The sequence below is a fragment of the Coregonus clupeaformis genome, chromosome 39 (genome assembly GCF_020615455.1).
Source record: "Coregonus clupeaformis isolate EN_2021a chromosome 39, ASM2061545v1, whole genome shotgun sequence".
In the NCBI taxonomy this organism is placed as follows: Eukaryota; Metazoa; Chordata; class Actinopteri; order Salmoniformes; family Salmonidae; genus Coregonus; species Coregonus clupeaformis.
The window spans coordinates 11,752,546-11,769,133 of NC_059230.1; the positions used below are offsets into that span (position 1 = coordinate 11,752,546).

Here is a 16,588-nt window from a genome sequence, read left to right on the forward strand (position 1 = left end):
CACCTGCTATTTGTTTTGGGTGGACATCAACGAAATGAAGGTGTGGCGATGGTTTGTTTACAGATACGCAGTATTCTGACTGACTTAATTCCAAAACCTTTATGCGCGAGGAATCGGTGAATAAGGTCGGTTCCAAGTGGGAAAAGCATCTACTTTATTTTTTCCCGATAGAAATAACAGCATTCTCCATGCAATGTAATTCATACATTGATGAGAGCTATTGATAAGAGCTAGATATTTTAGTAATCCGTTATGAGAAGGGGATTGTAAATACACATAGAAATTGTTTTAGATTATTTTTCCTTATGATCCATGGAGAAAAATGTTATACCAGTCATATGGAAGCAAACTGAAAATCAAATCAACATGATGTATTGCGGCCCCTTTCTCCCAGTGAAGTAGGCTATAAATAGCTGTGCCATTATTTTAATTGTATGCCTTCATAATGCGGCAAACCTGTCAAGTTGATTTATGCGCTTTAGAATGTTTTAATTATATGCCAGGGCTTTTCTTAGTTTTATTTTACAATTTGTATCATGTTAAATATTTAGTGTTAGTTTCCTTCAATTTGTAGCCTACATATTGATTCGTTCCATTCACCATTCTTTCTTCAGTTATGTCTATGTAGTTGTTCCTGAGGGTCGCTAACCTTAGTGGATGATATAAAGCCTTTTTTTTTGCGGATCATATAGATCCGGTTACACTCGACTCTGGGCGGCAGTAAGAAACCATCACCATTTTTTGGACATTTTAGTCAGTTAGCAGACGCTCTTATCCAGAGCGACTTACAGTTAGATCGCGCCCATTCAACATAGTCTAGATTTAAGTTTGTATTACTTTTAAACAAAATATAAGTTATCATATGCTTGCAATGATGTTTTGATTCATGCTTGAACAGTAGCTAAGATTATATTCGGTTGTGTGCTTTGCAAAATAACAATGTTGAATGCAGCAGTTGTTAGCTAGAATGCTAAGACTCATTGATATTGGCTGTAGCAAAAGCTAGCGAAATAGCCATTTTACTGGTTGAAGTTGACGTGTTTAAGTATAATGCAGTTGCTTTGCGATGATGACACAAACATTATATTAAGCAGGACATTCATGTGAGCCTTAAATCCAATTATAATCCAAAAGTAGTGTGAAATGCACACAATCAACATGTAAATAGAGGCTTTTTTTTTGCTGGCGGTCTATAAGACCTCCCCCTTGTTCTGCCACCAACATGCGTGCATCGCCCTCTTGCAGTAATGTTTGTAAACACAGAAAGGGGTCTATTGGGCAAATATTGTGCAATGATTTGGGACATTTTCAATCATTATGGAACTCAGACCACACGTAGCAGTTTCAACCCGGTTCCATGATTAGTGAGGATTAGAGTAGATTTATAGGACTATTGTTCAACCCCTATTGTACACTTTTTCCCACCTTCCAATATTGTATGGATTGAACTTGAATATGGCAACTTTCAGGATGAATGAAGACACTATTTTTGATTCATCAATATATTTAGTGCATAAAAGCTCTCCAAACCAGTTTATGATTCATACATACTTTCCTAGCCCTAAAATATGCCTAAATAATCTACAAGACCAGAGTATTTTTTAAATCTACTAGTTGGTGTTGAATCGGAGATGAATATGCATATATTTTGATGGCTTTCTTTCATTGATCCCTATATTCTGAACCCATTCTCTCGATGTATTCTAGTAAATCTGTCAACAAAATTCTAATTAAAGATACACCGTATTTAAAGGGATGGCTTAAGATAAATGTACTGAAAACCTTATTGAATGAAAACTCCAATGGAAAATCTGTTGGCCAGCAAGTGGGAGGGTTTTCAGCAGTTGAATTAAATGTATTCAGTGTGTGCAAGGTACACACACCTGTAGAGCGCATTATGCTCCTGCATTAGTTAAATCTGACTACGAACTACCAGGGTGCAAATTACGGGGGAGCCGGGAGAGGGGGGGCTTAGCTCCCCTGAATGAGACATTGACTTCTGTTGCATTTAGGGTAGCTAAACTTGGGGAACTGAATAATGCTAATTTAACCATTCTCCTATTTGTTTAAAATGTAATGGTTAATGTGTTTTACAGTGGTAAATACAAATAAAAGCTTCCAAATGAAACAAACATCCACACCTCTCATGTTTTAAACCATTAATTTATATATGGTGGAGCTGTCCACTCAGTAGTGCAATTTCAGCCTCTACTGAGCTCCTTTATGTACAGATTTTCCTTTGTACTTCCTCATTTTTCACAATTTGTTTGCCATGTGTCCTTGATAAAAAAAATTGCCTTTATTCCAACGCATTATATTTAGCCGTTGATTTATCATTGTTAGATTTTGTCCGTCAGCTGTTTAGAGCGCTCTGCGTGCGGATACTGGTGTTCTCTGTGCAATCCGTGGCCAGAAGTAGCAGACCATTTATTAAACTTGATTATTTTCTGTCAATATTTGTTTTCTTTCCTGGATCAGCTGATGGTCAACAATATCACTAGCCTACAGCTAGACACCAATGTGCAGTGTACGATAATGACAGTAGGCCTATAAGGTGACTCTTTTGGATGGAAGAGGTTAATGACGGTTAGAAGGATTCAATTTTGCAATGGCATAGGCCTACATTATTTTGGATTTGTGTGCCGATGAGAACTGTTGTCATGGCGAAACATAATAAAATGTTACGTAAGCATAGTTACACTTACAGTGCATTTTCAGAGATCTCCAAGATCCTTGATTCATACAGGGTTTAAGTTCAATGTTCCAATTCAATTGTTGAATGCTTAATAATGACAAATAACACTGTCATAAATGTCGCACTCTGTAATTCGCACTCTGCCAACTACTGAGAAGTGTGTAGGAAAGGCGTACATTTCTTAAGTTTGAATCAGGCCCTTGGTGTGCAGCTGCTGGTATTGCGCAATAGTTTGGCTATCTGTCTTTGTCTGTCCTCTATGGTTGAAGTGCCCCCTGTGGCTGACTATCATTGTGAATGCTGGGATACTATTGTAGATTCATGCACTGTGATCTATGCTGTACGTAAATGTACTGTGTGTTTGAGCGAGTGGGTTTTCTCTGGTTCAAGACAGTATTGGTCTTAATAAAACAAGTGTTTTTTTTTTTTAAATTGGAGTGTTTTTAACACATCAGATAAGATTAACTTGAGTCTAGAATATGAATATATTATCATATTTAACTATTTGGCAAGTAACACATTTAAAAATGGCACATAGGAAGCTGTAGTGGTTAAAGGTCTTCAATTACAGTTTTGTTTTCTCTAATTGAACCTGAGATGAACCATCAAATAAGTTGTGCATATTTGAGGAGGTCTAACTGAAATGAGGACACCATGGGTTGTGAGGTCACTCAGTCTTAACAAGGCATCCACAGCTGTCCCCTCAGACTCTGTGACAGTCCCATTTCTCAGGGTCACATCCCAAAATACTGGTTATTGTAGGCAAAGCTTCAGGGGAGGCAGGTTTCATCGTCTTCTAATGGCAGTGAATCACATTCACACTCTTCTGGTGAGAAGTACTGGAGAGGTAGATTTTCAGGGCTTCTGTTAGAGGGCCTGGCCAGTGTCTGGTTCCTGGGAACTTCATCGTCCCTGTACCCTCTCTCTGGGCCTTGGTCTGGTGAGGATGGGCCGTTGACATCTAATACACTACAGTTATCTACAATTCAGGAATTTCAATGTGCAAAAGGGCAAATGTCTGCATAATTGATGAGATGGATGATGATTAAATAAAGCTCTCACCTGCAACTCAGTCATCCCTGGCGCATGGTGGGGTCAGTGAAGAAGAACTCAGAGGGAGTCATGACTGGAACTGATGGGGAAGAAAATGGTTCAATAAACAAAGCTCACACTTGATTTGGATAGTCTGTAAAGTCCATCTGTACATGCTCTACAGATAGTATGACTATCTATTGATAAGCAACTGCTTGCTAAGGTTAGGGTTAGGTTTACAATAAGGGTTAGGGTCAAATCAGGGGCCAATAGTGTTGAAATTAACATTAAAAGGGATGATGAGAGTTTAAAAGACAAACATACTATTTCCAAGGCACCCCCAAAAGTCAATGTGTAATTTGAATCCTGTAAAATCACTGTCAAATTTGACGCAGACTGGTATGTGGCTAACCCTTAAAGGTCAAAGGTTAGCAGAGGGTCCAAGAACTAAGTAGGCACCTGAGATGGTAAAGTCTAAATGGGATCCTTGGGATGCCCCAACTTTGACGTCACCCCATTGAAGTTGACATTTTAAATGGTTAAGATTCAGGTTAGAGTTAGGTACGGGGTACGGTTTAGGGTAGAGACGTCCTAAGGATCCCGGATTGCCCTAACCCACCTGAGAGAGGTGGTGGTGCGCCTGTCCTCACCTGGCTGTTGATGTAGTCTCCAGGGGTACTGGGCCAACCCCATGGCTGCCATGTACAGGGGCAGGAAGGAGGGATGGTGGAGGGTCCGATTGGAGAATGGAGGAAGGACCACCTGCCTTGAGCTCTGTTGTTGGAGGAAAGACAACACAGATATTGGAATATGACATAAAAGGTATTGGCTGAATATCTAATTTCCAGCATAATTTTCATGCAGCAAACAAACCAGTCAAGATCATGGTAATGTTGTGTCTTCTCCATCTACTCTTTTGTTGCTCATTTTAGGCGACTACTTGGCAATTCAATTGTAGTGTGTTGTTCACAGTCTACTGAATTGTTACTTCTGTATCAGTAGGCTATAATGATTGAAAACTCATTGACCTTAGAAGAACTTCCATGTTGTTGCTCATGTCGCTGAAAATACTTTTATCTTTCACTACAACAAATAAAATATGCAAGGATCAACATCAAACAGTGCGCAATGAAAATAGGCTACCAAAACTGTCATGACAATCACGGATGTAAGTTTCAGAAGCTTCAACTATTTCTAATGAATTAGCAATAGGTTTAAGGTACTGAAACATGTTGGCACAAGTTTTGTTGTTGATTAACCCACAGGTGTCACAGCCAATTGATGATCATTGTCGTTTGGTAAATGGCAATGGCTCCATCTGGTGGCTATTTCAGGGTCTTATGAATCGTCTCTGATTAAAGAATACTGTACAGTCGTGGTCAAAAGGTTTGAGAATGACAAAAGTATTGGTCTCCACAAAGTTTGCTGCTTCAGTGTTCTTAGATCTTTATGTCAGTAGTTACTATGGTACACTGCAGTATAATTACAAGTATTCCATAAGTGTCAAAGGCTTTCATTGACAATGACGTTCAGTTTATGCAAAGAGTCAATATTTGCAGTGTTGACCCTTCTTTTTCAAGACCTCTGCAATCCGCCCTGGCATGCTGTCAATTAACTTCTGGGCCACATCCTGACTGATGGCAGCCCATTCTTGTATAATCAATGCTTGGAGATTGTCAGAAGTTGTTGGTTTTTGTTTGTCCACCCGCCTCTTGAGGATCGACCACAAGTTCTCAATGGGATTAAGATCTGGGGAGTTTCCTAGCCATGGACCCAACATTTTGATGTTTTGTCCCTGAGCCACTTAGTTATCAATTTTGCCTTATGGAAAGGTGCTCCATCATGCTGGAAAAGGCATTGGTCGTCACCAAACTGTTCTTGGATGGTTGGGAGAAGTTGCTCTCAGAGGATGTGTTGGTACCATTCTTTATTCATGGCTGTGTTCTTAGGCAAAATGGTGAGTGAGCCCACTCCCTTGGCTGAGAAGCAACCCCACACATGAATGGTCTCAGGATGCTTTATTGTTGGCATGACACAGGACTGATGGTAGCGCTCACCTTGTCTTCTCCGGACAAGGTGTTTTCCGGATGGCCCAAACAATCGGAAAGGGGATTCATCAGAGAAAATGACTTTACCCCAGTCCTCAGCAGTCCAATCCCTGTACCTTTTGCAGAATATCAGTCTGTCCCTGATGTTTTTCCTGGAGAGAAGTGGCTTCTTTGCTGCCCTTCTTGACACCAGGCCATCCTCTAAAAGTCTTCGCCTCACTGTGCGTGCAGATGCACTCACACCTGCCTACTGCCAATCCTGAGCAAGCTCTACACTGGTGGTGCCCCGATCCCGCAGCTGAATCAACTTTAGGAGATGGTCCTGGCGCTTGCTGGACTTTCTTGGGTGCCCTGACACCTTCTTCACAACAATTGAACCTCTCTCCTTGAAGTTCTTGATGATCCGATAAATGGTTGATTTAGGTGCAATCTTACTAGCAGCAATATTCTTGCCTGTGAAGCCCTTTTTGTGCAAAGCAATGATGACGACACAGGAAGAACAATGATTTCAAGCACCACCCTCCTTTTAAAGCATCCAGTCTGTTATTCTGACTCAATCAGCATGACAGAGTGATCTCCAGCCTTGTCCTCGTCAACACTCTCACCTGTGTTAACGAGACAATCACTGACATGATGGCAGCTGGTCCTTTTGTGGCAGGGCTGAAATGCAGTGGAAATGTTTTTTGGGGATTAAGTTCATTTTCATGGCAAAGAGGGACTTTGCAATTAATTGCAATTCATCTGATCACTCTTCATGACATTCTGGAGTATATGCAAATTGCCATCATCAACACTGAGGCAGCAAACGTTGTGGAGACCAATACTTGTGTCATTCTCAAAACTTTTGACTACGACTGTAGATCTGTATACGTTAATGCTAAATGCATTACACCTATTTTCAATGATAAGACTATCTAGACGCTTAGTACATCAGTGAAATTGCAGATTGGCAACTGTCGCAAGTCTGTTGTCAATTGTGTCATTAGGATAGGAAAAAAATAAAACCAGTCAAAGTAACCACAAGGTGCAGAAAGGTGATGGCCCCCCATGTATGTGTCACACATACCTACTGCACTGTACCTTGCCATTACTGATTTTGTTTTGCATTAGCACAGTATACATGATCCCAATTCGGTGGCAACTTAAAAAGTAGATTGTGCTGATTTACTGGCACATTGAACCATGTTGCGTGCTGTAGTTTGTGGATAGTGGTAAAAACAACGATTTCAGATCTGAATTCCTCCATCTTTATGCACCTTTGCCATTTTCCTGTTTGACTTTCCATAATGGGCAGAACAATTTAAAGACGTTGCTGTAGTTCTTTTCATGCTGCTGGAATTGCAATCCGTGTTGAAAGATCTGCAGCTTCCTGAAAAATGGCAACTGGATTTCACAGGTAAGTGCCATTTAAATAAATGTATTTGTTTTATAAAACTACTAACTTCTATAATAGAGCTTCAATATGTTCAATTATACTGCAGGGCAATTAATTGGTTACCAGTTGATTAATTCTCACCCCTCTAGAGTTTCCTTACTACTTGCAGTGTTTGTGGGTGTACATGGTGTTGTGCCTTCAATGGGTAAGTAATAATTCTTCTTACTTTTTTAACTTGTTAGAATACACTTTATGCCAATGGTAACCTAATGTCTTTCAGGTTGCATGTTGGGATAGATACCTTGTGGTGTCTGCACTCTTGGCATTTACTGGTATTGAACCTAAGTCTCACTTATTGGTAAGTTAATGAGCATTAACTTGTTTATTGACATGGTTTTGTTTCAAGACATTGGAAGTGTAAACCTTTGACCTGAAATGATGTTTCAAATCAGACTTGACCTTGGAACAGAACATGCACAATGACTTTGAGGTCAGTCTCCACTATGAACACATTTATGGACAATGGCGGTGTAGAAACCAGACTCCCCCTTCACGCCCATTCTGTGCCACCCCCTCTTCACCATTAACCGTAAGGAGCTCCAGCAGCCAATCCGAAATGGCTCCTTTGCCTGACAACTGATCCTCCTGGTGCCTCGAGCAGTAGCACGTTGGGATTTTAGGTTGTCACAGAGTAAAGAGTTCTCCACTCTGCCCAGCGTACAATATTATTAAAATGTAGGGTCCTGCACAGTCCAGTGTTAATGTAGGCTGATGCACGCTGGGTGACGTGGAGAACTCTTTACTCTGTGACAACCTAAAATCCCAACCTACAATGTATTAATCAGTTACCCTGCAATATGTCACCAAGTATCTTGTCCCTGTGTCAGGAAAATAAAATCTGCCTCCTTTGTAATGGTTGCTATGTAACTGTCATCCTTCTCCTACCATAGAAAACGGTCATTGCGAAGCGTGTGTTTACCATGTACCTGGGGAACTTCCCCTACGATGTTGGCCTGGTGGCTGTGAAGCCCAAGGGACACTACTTCACCATACCAGAGGCTATTCAAAATGTCTACCCAGTCACTAGGGGTTGCCATGCCAACTGAACCGATGTGGCTGTCATCCAGGTTCCTTTCGAAGACCCCCATTGTTCCATGAATGGTACATAACTGAATAACACCATTGACATGAAATATAATTGTTTAGTGACACTGGGGAGTGCCATGTCACGAGATGGCGACCAGATGCGTTGTATGCATTTTATTTGAGATTTGTTGGCCACTAATGTCACTTCCTCAGTACTTAATTGAAGAGTGGGTATCCAGTCGTTGGATACTACACTTCGGTATTCCTGCCTCAGGAGCTCTACAAAAAAAGTTGTCACACACCAGCTAGGCGCAGTGAAATATGTGGTTTTATGGGGTCAGCCATAGTTGTACGGCACAGATTATTTTTCTTGCCTTGTCGGCTCGGGTATTCGAACCAGTGACCTTTCGGTTACTGGCCCAATGCTCTAACTGCTAGGCTACCTTGCGCCACTACTACCTGGCCTTGGTCGTGGCTCAGTTCAATGCAAGTTGACTTGAAGCTTTATTAAGAAAGACCTTGGCAGCAACTGTTTGTTTCACGATGGTCTTCCTAGCCTTCTGGTTCTGACACTGCCTTATGGCAACTCTGATACAGCCCAGCGACCCAACCACTAGCCATGTTGCCCTGTTTTCCCCTGCCTCATAAAAAAAAAAAAGTGAGTCCTTGACCATCAGTTAGTATTAGGCAGCTACAAAGTGTTTTCATGCATTGACATGGCATTTCTGACCATTACTTCTCTCCCACAGTCCCTCCAGCCTTCAAAGGCATCTGCACAGAGGGCATCAGAGCTTCCAGCGGGGCATCCAGCCATTCAAATACATGTGGGAGGTTGGCGTCGGCCCTGACCGCAATGCAGCGTAGGTACATTATGCTCTGCGAAAACCAGTGTGACCCTGGATGTTTCTCTCCACGATTGGATACATCTGAGGTGAGGTGGTCACATCACTATTCCATAAACTATTGTAGCTGTGGTTTTATGCTAGTGTTGGTGCATCATGAACGTTCTACTTTATTTATCACGGGATATAACGTTGAGCCAGTTTGGTACATTTGAGATCCTACCGAGGGACGCCAAGACGCTGAAAGTTCAGCATGCCTCTACCAAACGCTACCTCATCAACTACTGAGCTGATCTGCGAGACTAGGCAAGGCACTAAGTATTGGTGTCAGTCGCGTTTCAGGTCGTCTTCATTGCCGTTGCGCTGAGCATCTGCCTTCTCCAGGCATTGCGATCTGATTATTGGTGCAGCATTATGGCAATGGACTACCTTGAAAATGGCCATTGTTGGGGCACATTGGATGATATTGTATCTGGGACTGTCTGTCACTTCTCGCCAGTGTGTTCCACTGAAGTGGTGAAGACTGTTGACAAACAGGACTCTGGCCATCCCTGGAGCAGAACCTGTGCAGTCTTGTCCACATGTTGGATTAAATTTATTGGCTAACCTCTTTCAGAAGGACAACCAGTATGATGAATGGGATCATGTTCTACAAGCAATACTCACCCAAAGACGGGCCTGTCGTCATCCAGACAACTTATAGGTATGGTTCTACATTTTTGTAACACCCCTTTGACGAGTCAAAGCTGCAAACTATCGGCTTTGTCAATAGTTACATTGGATATCTGGTCCTAAAGGGGCTGTGCTACTAGGCAGTGTGCCAATCACCCCATTGTATGCTGATGGAATATTTCATTTACTGCCTGAATCAGACTGGAATTGTAATGTGACTAAACTGGTCATTGAGCACTTTCGTTTTTATTCTAGTCAATTTGAATGTGCTTTTCAGTTTTTGGAGTTTGAAAGTCCAATATCACTAGATCTTTACTGAGGGAGATCCAGTCTGACACCCCTGGTAAAGGCAGGCTCCAATGAAAAGTGAGTCTTCTGTAAATGTCTACGTTCCAAATGACCTGACTGAATTCTTTTTTTATTTTCTTTCACAGTTTAGCTTTGCCAGTACCCACAAGGAAGACTCCAGTTGTGATGACGCCAACTACCACTACAAAATATCCTGTAACAACCTGCAAGCCTGAAATTCATACGGGGCACACACCCAGCCAAACTTAAACATTTAATTAATACTCTAATGTTTTTACTCTATTTAAAATGCGTTTACACAGGCAGCTCAAGCCATATTTTTTTCACTAGTTGATCTTGGGGGGGAGAGAGAGATGGACACTTCAAGTAGTGTTACCCAACATTCTAGCAAAACCATTTGCATGCTCATTGTGAAGACATTGAAATAGAATTGTAAAATTGGATCATAAAGAACCTGTCATTGTTCTCTATAGCAAATGTGTTTTGTTATGCAGTCGAGTACCTGTGCCATTTGTTTTGAAGTAAAGCTTGTATATTCCGAAATATCAAAGACATTAACTAATGCGTATAACAACTTAAAGCCTGTGTAAAGGTGCAATCTGCAGTTGCTACACATTTCTTTGGGACTTAAATGATATGCCTGTTGAGTCTTGAAAAAATATATATACAGTGAGGGGAAAAAAGTATTTGATCCCCTGCTGATTTTGTACGTTTGCCCACTGATAGAAATGATCAGTCTATAATTTTAATGGTAGGTTTATTTGAACAGTGAGAGCCACAATAACAACAACAAAATCCAGAAAAACACATGTAAAAAATGTTATAAATTGATTTGCATTTTAATGAGGGAAATAAGTATTTGACCCCTCCGCAAAACATGACTTAGTACTTGGTGGCAAAACCCTTGTTGACAATCAGAGGTCAGACGTTTCTTGTAGTTGGCCACCAGGTTTGCACACAACTCAGGAGGGATTTTATCCCACTCCTCTTTGCAGATCTTCTCCAAGTCATTAAGGTTTTGAGGCTGATGTTTGGCAACTTGAACCTTCAGCTGCCTCCACAGAATTTCTATGGGATTAAGGTCTGGAGACTGCCTAGGCCACTCCAGGACCTTAATGTGCTTCTTCTTGAGCCACTCCTTTGTTGCCTTGGCCGTGTGTTTTGGGTCATTGTCATGCTGGAATACCCATCCACGACCCATTTTCAATGCCCTGGCTGAGGAAAGGAGGTTCTCACCCAAGATTTGACGGTACATGGCCCCGTCCATCGTCCCTTTGATGCGGTGAAGTTGTCCTGTCCCCTTAGCAGAAAAACATCCCCAAAGCATAATGTTTCCACCTCCATGTTTGACGGTGGGGATGGTGTTCTTGGGGTCATAGGCAGCATTCCTCCTCCTCCAAACACGGCGAGTTGAGTTGATGCCAAAGAGCTCAATTTTGGTCTCATCTGAACACAACACTTTCACCCAGTTCTCCTCTGAATCATTCAGATGTTCATTGGCAAACTTCAGACGGGCATGTATGTGCTTTCTTGAGCAGGGGGACCTTGCGGGCGCTGCTGGATTTCAGTCCTTCACGGCGTAGTGTGTTACCAATTGTTTTCTTGGTGACTATGGTCCCAGCTGCCTTGAGATCATTGACAAGATCCTCCCGTGTAGTTCTGGGCTGATTCCTCACCGTTCTCATGTTCATTGCAACTCCACGAGGTGAGATCTTGCATGGAGCCCCAGGCCGAGGGAGATTAACAGTTATTGTGTTTCTTCCATTTGCGAATAATCGCACCAACTGTTGTCACCTTCTCACCAAGCTGCTTGGCGATGGTCTTGTAGCCCATTCCAGCCTTGTGTAGGTCTACAATCTTGTCTTTGGTCTTGGCCATGGTGGTGAGTTTGGAATCTGATTGATTGATTGCTTCTGTGGACAGGTGTCTTTTATACAGGTAACAAACTGAGATTAGGAGCACTCCCTTTAAGAGTGTGCTCCTAATCTCATCTCGTTACCTGTATAAAAGACACCTGGGAGCCAGAAATCTTTCTGATTGAGGAGGTCAAATACTTATTTCCCTCATTAAAATGAAAATCAATTTATAACATTTTTGACATGTGTTTTTCTGGATTTTTTTGTTATTCTGTCTCACTGTTCAAATAAACCTACCATTAAAATTATAGACTGATCATTTCTTTGACAGTGGGCAAACGTACAAAATCAGCAGGGGATTAAATACTTTTCCCCCTCACTGTATATACACTTAGGTTGGAGTCATTAAAACTCATTTTTCAACAACTCCACTTTTTTTTTCACAAACTAGTTTTGGCAAGTTGGTTAGGACATTAATTTGTGCATGACAAGTAATTGTTCCAACAATTGTTTTGATAGACTATTTCACTGTATCACAGTTCCAGTGGGTCAGAAGTTTACATACACTAAGTTGACTGTGCCTTTAAACAGCTTGGAAAATTCCAGAAAATGATTATGGCTTTAGAAGCTTTTAAAAGGCTAATTGACATCATTTGAGTCAATTGGAGGTGTACCGGTGGATGTATTTCAAGGCCTACCTTCAAACTCAGTGCCTCTTTGCTTGACATCAGGGGAAAATCAAAAGAAATCAGCTAAGACCTCAGAAAAATAAATCATAATTGGGAGCAATTTCCAAATGCCTGAAGGTACCACGTTCATCTGTACAAACAATAGTACGCAAGTATAAACACCATGGGACCACGCAGCCTTCATACCGCTCAGGAAGGAGACGCGTTCTGTCTCCTAGAGATGAACGTACTTTGGTGCGGAAAGTGCAAATCAATCCCAGAACAACAGCAAAGGACTTTGTGAAGACGCTGGAGGAAACAGGTACAAAAGTATCTATATCCACAGTAAAACAAGTACTATATCGACATAACCTGAAAGGCTGCTCAGCAAGGAAGAAGCCACTGCTCCAAAACCGCCATAAAAAAGCCAGACTACGGTTTGCAACTGCACATGGGGACAAAGATTGTTCTTTTTGGAGAAATGTCCTCTGGTCTGATGAAACAAAAATAGAACTGTTTGGCCATAATGACCATCGTTATGTTTGTATCGTTATGTTTGGAGGAAAAAGGGGGTACTTGCAAGCCGTGAAGCACGGAGGTGGCAGCATCATGCTGTGGGGGTGCTTTGCTACAGGAGGGACTGTTGCACGTAACAAAATAGATGGCATCATGAGGAAGGAAAATTATGTGGATATATTGAAGCAACATCTCAAGACATCAGTCAGGAAGTTAAAGCTTGGTCGCAAATGGGTCTTCCAAATGGACAATGACCCCAAGCATACTTCCAAAGTTGTGGCAAAATGGCTTACGGACAACCAAGTCAAGGTATTGGAGTGGCCATCACAAAACCCTGACCTCAATCCTATAGAACATTTGTGGGCAGAACTGAAAAAGCGTGTGCGAGCAAGGAGGCCTACAAACCTGACTCAGTTACACCAGCTCTGTCAGGAGGAATGGGCCAATATTCACCCAACTTATTGTGGGAAGCTTGTGGAAGGCTACCTGAAACGTTTGACCCAAGTTAAACAATTTAAAGGCAATGCTACCAAATACTAATTGAGTGTATGTAAACTTCTGACCCACTGGGAATGTGATGAAAGAACTAAAAGCTGAAATAAATCATGCTCTCTACTATTATTCTGACATTTCACATTCTTAAAATAAAGTGGTGATCCTAACTGACCTAAGACAGGGACTTTTTACTAGGATTAAATGTCAGGAATTGTGCAAAACTGAGTTTAAATGTATTTGGCTAAGGTGTATGTAAACTTCAGACTTCAACTGTGTATATACATACACACACACACTTTGATTCGGAAAGTATTCAGACCCCTTCACTTATTCCACGTTTTGTTACAGCCTTATTCTAAAATGTATTAAATAAATGTTCTCTCAATCTACACACAATACCCCATAATGACAAAGCGAAAACAGGTTTTTAGAATTCTTTGCAAATGTATTAAAAAAATATATAGAAATGCCTTATTTACATAAGTTTTCAGACCCTTTACTATGAGACTCGAAATTGAGCTCCTGTTTCCATTGATCATCCTTGAGATGTTGCTACAACTTGATTGGAGTCCACCTGTGGTAAATTCAGTTGATTGGGAAGGCACACACACCTGTCTACATAAAATGTCCCACAGTTGACAGTGCATGTCAGAGCAAAAACCAAGCCATGAGGTCGAAGGAATGGTCCATAGAGCTCTGGGACAGGATTGTGTTGAGACACAGATCTGGGAAAGGGTACAAAAAAAATGACTGCAGCATTGAAGGTCCCCAAGAACAGTGGCCTCCATTCTTAAATGGAAGAAGTTTGGAACCACCAAAACTCTTCCTCGAGCTGGCCGCCCGGCCAAACTGAGCAATCGGGGGAGAAGGACCTTGGTTAGGGAGGTGATCAAGAACCTGATGGTCACTCTGACAGAGCTCCAGAGTTCCTCTGTGGAGATGGGAGAACCTTCCAGAAGGACAACCATCTCTGCAGCACTCCACCAATCAGGCCTTTATGGTATAGTGGCCAGACAGAAGCCACTCCTCAGTAAAAGGCACGAGAGACCACTTGGAGTTTGCCAAAAGGCACCTAAAGGACTCTCAGACCATTAGAAACAAGATTCTCTGGTCTGATGAAACCAAGATTGAAGTCTTTGGCCTAAATGCCAAGCGTCACATCTGGAGGAAACCAGGCATCGCTCATCACCTGGTCAATACCATCCCTACGGTGAAGCCTGGTGGTGACAGCATCATGCTGTGGGGATGTTTATCAGCTGCAGGGACTGAGACTAGTCAGGATCGAGGGAAAGATGAACGGAGCGAAGTACAGAGATCCTTGATGAAAACCTGCTCCAGAGCGCTCAGGACTTCAGACTGGGGCGAAGGTTCACCTTCCAACAGGACAACGACCCTAAGCACACAGCCAGGACAACGCAGGAGTGGCTTTGAGACAAGTCTCTGAATGTCCTTGAGTGGCCCAGCCAGAGCCCCGACTTGAACCCGATCTAACATCTCTGGAGAGATCTGAAAATAGATGTGCAGCAATGCTCAACATCCAACCTGACAGAGCTTGAGAGGATCTGCAGAGAAGAATGGGAGAAACTCCCCAAATACAGGTGTGCCAAGCTTGTAGCGTCATACCCAAGAAGACTCGAGGCTGTAATCGCTGACAAAAGGTGCTTCATCAAAGTACTGAGTAAAGGGTCTGAATACTTACGTAAATGAGATATTTCAGTTTATAAATGTGCAAACATTTCTAAAAATCTGTTTTTGCTTTGTCATTATGGGGTATTGATGAGGATAAAAGTAAGGCTGTGACGTAACAAAATGTGGACAAAGTCAACGGGTCTGAATACTTTCCAAATGCACTATAACACACACAGAACAAAAATATAAACACAACATGTAAAGTGTTGGTCCCATGTTTCATGAGCTGAAATAAAAGATCCCAGAAATGTCCCATATGCACAAAAAGCTTATTTCTAAACTTTTGTGCACAAATTTGTTTACATCCCTGTAAGTGAACATTTCTCCTTTGCCAAGATGATCCATCCACCTGACAGGTGTGGCGTATTTTGAAGCTGATTAAACAGCATGATCATTACACAGGTGCACCTTGTGCTGGGGACAAAAGGCCACTAAAATGTGCAGTTTTGTCAGACAACACAATGCCACAGATGTCTCAAGTTGAGGGAGCATGCAATTGGTATGCTGACTGCAGGACGGTCCATCAGAGCAGTTGCCAGATAATTGAATGTTAATTTCTCTACCACAAGCCGCCTCCAACGTCATTTTAGAGAATTTGGCAGTACGGCCAACCTGCCTCACAACCGCAGACCATGTGTATGGTGTCGTGTGGGCGAGCGTTTTGCTTATGTCAACAGAGTGCCCCATGGTGGCGGTGGGGTTATGGTATGAGCAGGTATAAGCTATGGACAACGAACACAATTGCATTTGAAAATCGATGGCAATTTGAATGCACAGAGATACCGTGACGAGATCCTAAGGACCATTGTCGTGCCATTCATCCGCTGCCATCACCTCATGTTTCAGCATGATAATGCACGTCCACGTCGCAAGGTTCTCTACACAATTCCTGGAAGCTGAAGATGTCCCAGTTCTTACATGGCCTGCATACTCACCAGACATGTCACCCATTGAACATGTTTGGGATGCTCCGGATCGACAGCGTGTTCCAGTTCTCACCAATACCCAGCAACTTCGCACAGCCATTGTAGAGTGGGACAACATTCCACCGGCCACAATCAACAGCCTGATGTGCTGCATGAGGCAAATAGTGTCCATGTAGCCCATTGTAATCGGCTACTCCTATTGATAAGTCATAGAGAACAGTTATTTGGGGGGAGGGGTTAAATAAAGGTTAAATTAAAAAAATAGCTAATTGGGTCAAAGGGTTGGGCAGTTTACCGGAACCTTGGGGGTGCATCTCCATAATCTGAAGCAGATTCCTCTCCTTCCCCCCTTAGGATATTTCCCTATCTACATAGTCTG

The 16,588-nt window shown here is 42.1% G+C and overlaps 1 long non-coding RNA gene across 1 annotated transcript; it reads left to right on the top strand.

The window, feature by feature from the left end:
• Positions 1 to 6,823: 6,823 nt before the first annotated feature.
• LOC121554713 lies at positions 6,824 to 10,691 on the top strand. The gene is made up of 8 exons (XR_005997760.2): positions 6,824 to 7,171; positions 7,300 to 7,355; positions 7,431 to 7,508; positions 7,603 to 7,739; positions 8,101 to 8,311; positions 8,986 to 9,167; positions 9,695 to 9,781; positions 10,185 to 10,691. It is a non-coding gene; the product is annotated as an uncharacterized LOC121554713 (long non-coding RNA).
• Positions 10,692 to 16,588: the final 5,897 nt, after the last annotated feature.